Here is a 6,499-nt window from a genome sequence, read left to right as displayed (position 1 = left end):
TCTCCTGCCAGTGAGATATCCATCATTAATATTTGGTTTTAGTTTTCATTTCACAGATACTCATTCACGGCTCAAAAACAAAACTTGTGAGGAAAACTGAATCAGAGTGATAGAAATTAGATTCTGATTTTAGTTTACCTTGTTAATTTCTCCCTATGTACAAAAAGCATGAATTTTTTGGCTTTCTTTCTTTTGCAGGGACTGTGCTTCCTGTTTCATTAAATTTTTTTTTTAATGTTGGAATCATCATAAACTCACGGGAACACTGTAAATTTTTTCCTTGAATTATTTGTGATTACGTTTCAGACGTGATGATGCATCCTTACCCGGGACTGCGACGGACGGAGTGCCTCCAAAGACATTCTGCTGCATAACACAATATAATCACCCAAACCGAGAAGTTAACACTGCTGCCTCCTATCATCTGTTCTTCAAAACCCATGTAAATTGTGCTAGTTGCCCCAGGGTCCTTCATAGTGATGCGGTCAAGTTCAGAACCACACCCTGCCATTAGTTGTCCTGTCCATTTGGTTTCCTTCAGTCTGGAACGGTTCTTCACTCTTCTCTTGATTTTCATGACCTTGACTCTTTTGAAGATTAACAGGCCAGGCATTTTGTAGAATATTCTTCAATTTGGGTTAGTCTGGTGTTTCCCCATGATTAGATTCAGGTTACAAAGTTCTGGCAGGGAGAAATACCACAGAACTGACACCGTGTTCCTACTGCGTCCCGTCTTCCGGCTCACAGTGCAAATGGGTTCCATTACTGAGGATGTTTACTTGGATCCCCTGGTTAAATCAGGGTCTATCAGCATTTCTGACTGTAAAGTTACTCTTTCCCTTTTGTAATTAATAGTTATTTTGTCCAGAGTACTCTGAGACCATATAAATATCCTGTTGATGGCTCCTTCTTTCCTTGAACACTAATTTTCTTGCACAATCATATGTTCCTGTTTTGTCTTACACTTTTTCTGCCCTTGGCCTGGGGTGAGACATTTCTCCAAGGAGCCCTGGTTCCTTTTAGAGGAAAATGGCATTTAGAGATCAGGATCTGTGTAGTAGATGTGCTTATTGCTATTGGCTGGGGAACGCAGTTGCTAATCTCAGTCTCAGCAGGAAAAACCAGAAAACACACACACCTACTTAGATATGCCTTTATTTCTATATTTATCTGTATAAATTGAAAAACAGGAATTAATACCAATACCCCCAATTCCAATTCAATACTACAGCATTCATTCTACTTTTCTCTCTTTTTATATTTCTCTAGCAGTGACAGACCTGGTTTCCATTATCCTTAGTATAATTGCTTGTTTGATAAATCCATTTGTAACTAGTCTCCCATCCCCACCATCAGCCTTTCCCCCCACATCTACCTCTTTCTGCTCAATCTGCCCCAGTCTGAGCCCCCGACTGCCCCACTTGTACATCTGTTCTCACTCTGCTTGGGTTCTGACAGCCCATGCCAGGCAGCCCCCCAGTGCATGCCCTTCTCAAGCCGCTCAGGTTCCTAAACTCTGTTGCCGGGCTGTCCGCTTGCAAGGATACCCTAGTCTCCCACTCAGGTTCTGAGCCCCTACACCAGTTCACCCCCTGTGTGGATAGCCTCCTCATTCCCCTTGGGCTCTGATAACCCATGCAAGGCTGCTCCTCTGAATGGACTGGAAGATACTAAAACGTGGGGCATCAAAACAAAAGACACAACAGTCTCTCCCTCCTGCAACTCACAATCTAGTGCAAGGAGAGAGACCATGAATGTTATAAATATGTCAACCTTGAAGTATGTTTAAGGTCACTCATATTGGAAAAGGACGGACTAGGATAAAGGGAATGAGGAGTGGGGGGTGCAATTTTAGGAAGGGGAGTCAGTGAAGACCTCACTGAGAAGCTGTCACTGGAGTAAAATTTTAAAGATGAGGAAGTGAAGAAGTGAGCCATGGCTGTCTGGAAGAAGAGCATTTATTCCAGGTCAAGGCAGCAGCCAGGGAAGTGATCTGAGATGGGAGCTTGCTGGCCTGCACTAGGCACAGCACGCTGGGCTGGGGGCCGGAGTCAGCAGTGGGGGAGAGGGGTGGGATAGGGGGCCTAGGGAATGCGGACACATCATGTCACCAAACTGATGTCTGCATTCCAATCCCAGCTTTACCACTCTGACTGTTGTTTACATATAAAGCTATCAGGTTTTGTTTTTTTTTTTTTCATGTGATTTGTCTCTTAATCCCAAATTCCGATTACAAAGAATTCCAAATAGTCGTATTTTAACCTGGTCAAGTAGGTGAACTAAAGGCAAGGCATTTAAAAAACTATTAATACTGATAACACAGGATAATTTTGTTTCCTCACTTAGTATATTTTTGCAACAGTTGTGATTCACTATAACTTAATTGAGAACACAGAAGAAATTTGTGGAAGGAAGATAGGACTCTCCACCTTCCTTAGTTTTCCAGACTGGCATTTCATGGACAGATGTGAACATCTGAACTAGTGTTTCATCTTAGAAGTGGGCGTCTGACTCCCTGGTCACCATAATAGGTAGTAAAGAGAATAAAGATCCCACGTTTATAGTTAAGCTTGCCCTTCTTTTATTGGAATGCGTACTTACACCAGAAAGATTTATTTTTACAGGTCAGGGAAGTGCCCACTGTGATGTGGTTATTGTGTCTTTCTTTTTTTTTTTTTTTTTTTTTAAGATTTTATCCATTTATTTGACAGAGACAGAGACAGCGAGAGCAGGAACAGAAGCAGGGGGAGTGGGAGAGGGAGAAGCAGGCTTCCCCCCAAGGAGGGAGCCCGATGTGGGACTCGATCCCAGGACCCTGGGATCATGACCTGAGCCGAAGGCAGACGCCCAATGACTGAGCCACCCAGGTGCTCCTGTGTCTTTCATTTTACAAGTAACATGAGGTCAGGTATTTTTAAAAACATGAAAAGTTGGGGCGCCTGGGTGGCTCAGTCGTTAAGCGTCTGCCTTCGGCTCAGGTCATGATCCCACGGTCCTGGGATCGAGCCCCGCATCGGGCTCCCTGCTCGGCGGGAAGCCTGCTTCTCCCTCTCCCACTCCCCCTGCCTGTGTTCCCTCTCTTGCTGTGTCTCTCTCTGTCAAATAAATAAATAAAATCTTTAAAAAAAAAAAAACATGAAAAGTTAACGTTGAATTTTCAAAAGCCTAAGCCTTTTTGGCTTGTTCCTCTGGGCTCTTCACAATGAGGGTATGTTAAGAAGCTTTCTACAACCTGAAAGATAGTCTCAACTGTGTCTTCAAAGGTTTAGTTGTGCAGCTGTTGATTTTTGAAGTGTTTAATTTATGATGTATCATGCATACTCTTAGGACTGAGATGAGTATTGGTCAGTTAATTCTGGCAAAAATATCATTTGATGACTAAAAGTGAGTTCCATTTTCAAGGAAAGAGATTATTCTCTGGGCCTTAGCACAGGCATCTAATTCCACATCATGTCAAGGCCCAAGTTTTTAACACAAAAGACAAGTTTCAGCTGATAAGTTCAAAGCTTACGATTCCTAGTCTGCAGAACCAATCCAAGAATTTATAGGCAAATGACTCATGAGAAACCAAATGACTGTGTGATGTCAGGTGGCAAGATCGGCACCATAATCATAAGGGGGATCTTATGAGAATGTCCTTAGTGAGCAACTCACTTCACCCCTGCACTCAGTTTTCCTCTATGTAAAGTGGAACACTGTGCTTCTTTCATTTGTTGAAGGTTATAAAGTTATGACCTAATTGTTAATAAGGCTTGTAATACTCAGGTTCATTAATGAGAATAATGTTCAGATCAAGCCAACAACTGATGTGTCAGCACTCAGTATCGACTGGTTTAGAATTATGTGTTCGTGTTTGGTTCTGGCCCTGCATATTAAGGTGGACATTGATAAGTCGGATAAGATCTGGGGGAGGCACCAAAATGGTGAGGTGTCGCATAAGTGATAGCTGAAGTAATCAGAAATATTTGCCTGGAGAAGTCCTGGGTGCTGTTTTCAGAAATAGGAAAGGTTGTCTGTGGCACATGGGTTGGACTTACTCCGGGGATCTTTGGAAGATGATGTGTAAATGAAATCTGCTCAGTTTCAGGTTTTTTTTAAAGATGTTAAAAAGATGTAAAATAAAAGATGTTAATTTATTTATTTTAGAGAGAGAGAGAGAGAGAGTGTGAGCAGGGGGAGGGGCAGAGGGAGCAGGAAAGAGAGAATCTCAAGCAGATTCCCTCCTGAGCACGGAGCCCGATGCGGGGCTCGATCTCACGACCCCGAGATCAGGACCTGAGCTGAAATCAAAAGTCGGACCCTTAACCCAGTGAGCCACCCAGGTGCCCCTCAGTTTCAGCTCTGTGATAGAGTGTGTTTCCCAACACATAACATATCCTGTTTGAATAATGTTTTAGGTACTGTCCCCTCTAAGCTCCCCTACTTGGCTCCGAGCCATGTTATATGACCTGTTGTCTGTCTGTGTCTCTTGCTCTCTCTTTTATGCTTACACATTCCTCTACACTGTCCTGTGTGTGCCAGTCTACACTGCATTCTCTGAAATACAAACTTGTCCTAATGCTGATTATCATCATTGTTCTTTTTTTTTTTTTTTTAAAGATTTTATTTATTTATTTGACAGAGAGAGACACAGCGAGAGAGGGAACACAAGCAGGGGGAGTGGGAGAGGGAGAAGCAGGCTCCCCGCAGAGCAGGGAGCCAGATGCGGGACTCAATCCCAGGACCCTGGGATCATGACCTGAGCTGAAGGCAAGTCGCTTAACCAACTGAGCCACCCAGGTGCCCTATCATCATTGTTCTTGACAGTTACCCAGAGTCAACAAATAGATACCATGACCCCTCACACCATGCCCCCCTCCAGGAACGAGCACTCTGAGCCAGAGGCACGTGAAGATGTCAGAAGAGCCGTTGAACTGGGCTTCTAAGATGATACTAATCCTTAACCTTATTCGCATTTACCATGTCCAGGCACTGTGCTGAATTTCCTGCATGTATTTACTCATTTGAGCTTCAAAATAATTGAAGAGATAGATAATTTCATTATCCTTCTGTTACAGACAAGGAAAGTAAGAGTCAGAGAGGTTAAATAACTTGTCTGAAAAAGACTCAGCAGTCTGGCAAATCTATAATAACCCCTGAATAAATCTAGAGTTTGTTGAAAGGACAAAGGTTGAGTGTGTACATCAAAGATGACACAGGACCCAGTGGTGGGGCAGAGAGGGGACAGTTTGTGCTGGGAACAGTGGGCTCTGGAACGGGATGAAAGGAAATGAGTAAAGGAGGAGCAGAAACAGATCCTGTGGTAGCAGAAAGGGTAACTGACAGATGGCTTGGGAGTCAAACTTTGTCTACTCTTTTTCCATTTTGTTAAAATTTGCTTTTTCCTTGTACTTCTGTCAGCATTTAAAATTATGCAGAATTGCTACATATACTCTTTCTTTACCTTAGCTGTGTAGACCCATCCCTGCTATGTTAAATTTGGGAACAACCTGCCCTGCATTGTTAAGTGATGTTTTTCTTTTCCTTTCTTTCTTTCTTTCTTCTTCTTCTTTTTTTAAGATTTACTTATTTATGAGAGAGAGAGCACGAGTGGGCAGAGGGGCAGAGGGAGAGAATCCTCAAGCAGACACCCCACTGAGCATGGAGCCTGATGAGGGACTTAATCCCACAACCCATGAGATCATGACCTGAGCTGAAACCAAGAGTCAGATGCCTAACAGACTGAGCCACCCAGGTGTCCCTAAGTGAGGTTTTTCTAGATTTTTCTCACTCTAGTGGTCCACCTTAACAATGAGGCTCCAGTTCATTTCTAGACCAGTGTACATGGTTCCCTCTCTTTGTTCTGCCTAGAGATAGCTATACTGCTATGGGCAGGGGAAACACAAAGATGCTTTGGTCTGATCCCCCTTCTCTTTCTCCAATTATATAAAATCATATGCTTCCAAAGTTAGATAAATGTAAACGCCCAGCCTCAGGAGAGCAGGGCTAAGGACCAATATTTTGATGAAGGAATCTATAGTACTTCACCCCCTTTCATACAGATGGGGCTGATTTCTATTCCCCAAGCTTGTTAGAGGATATTTGAAGTAGAAGGCAGGAAGAGAGGCTGCTCACTTTGTGGTTTCATTTTTTGTGTTGGTGCAATAAAAAAAAAAAAAAAGGAGAACATATTTTTAATTTACTTATGCTGGATATTCTCCACTTGCCCTCTATTAATCTACTCTCCCCCTGTAGGAAGGCCTTCATGGACTGCTTTACCCAGGCTCCCCTAACTCTGTGGATTACAGTTGGGTTTGGCCAATGGGAGAAACAGGCTGAAGAGTAGAGAGTAGGAGGAGAGATCTTCCGGGAAGGTGGATCCCTTGTTGCCTCCCTGAGGTCTGGCAACAGTTGTGCTTACTTCCCTACTTAAGGCTACAGCTCCAATTGGGTGATGGCTCCTCCCTTGTCCCTTCAGGCTGAGGAGTGGAAGAGCTTGTGAGGGACATCTCACCATCCC

The sequence above is a fragment of the Mirounga angustirostris genome, unplaced genomic scaffold (assembly GCF_029215605.1).
Source record: "Mirounga angustirostris isolate CCGP_5_RB_7025 unplaced genomic scaffold, mMirAng1.0.hap1 SCAF_9, whole genome shotgun sequence".
In the NCBI taxonomy this organism is placed as follows: domain Eukaryota; kingdom Metazoa; phylum Chordata; class Mammalia; order Carnivora; family Phocidae; genus Mirounga; species Mirounga angustirostris.
The sequence above is the reverse complement of the archived record's forward strand: the minus strand, read 5'-3'. Positions refer to the sequence as shown.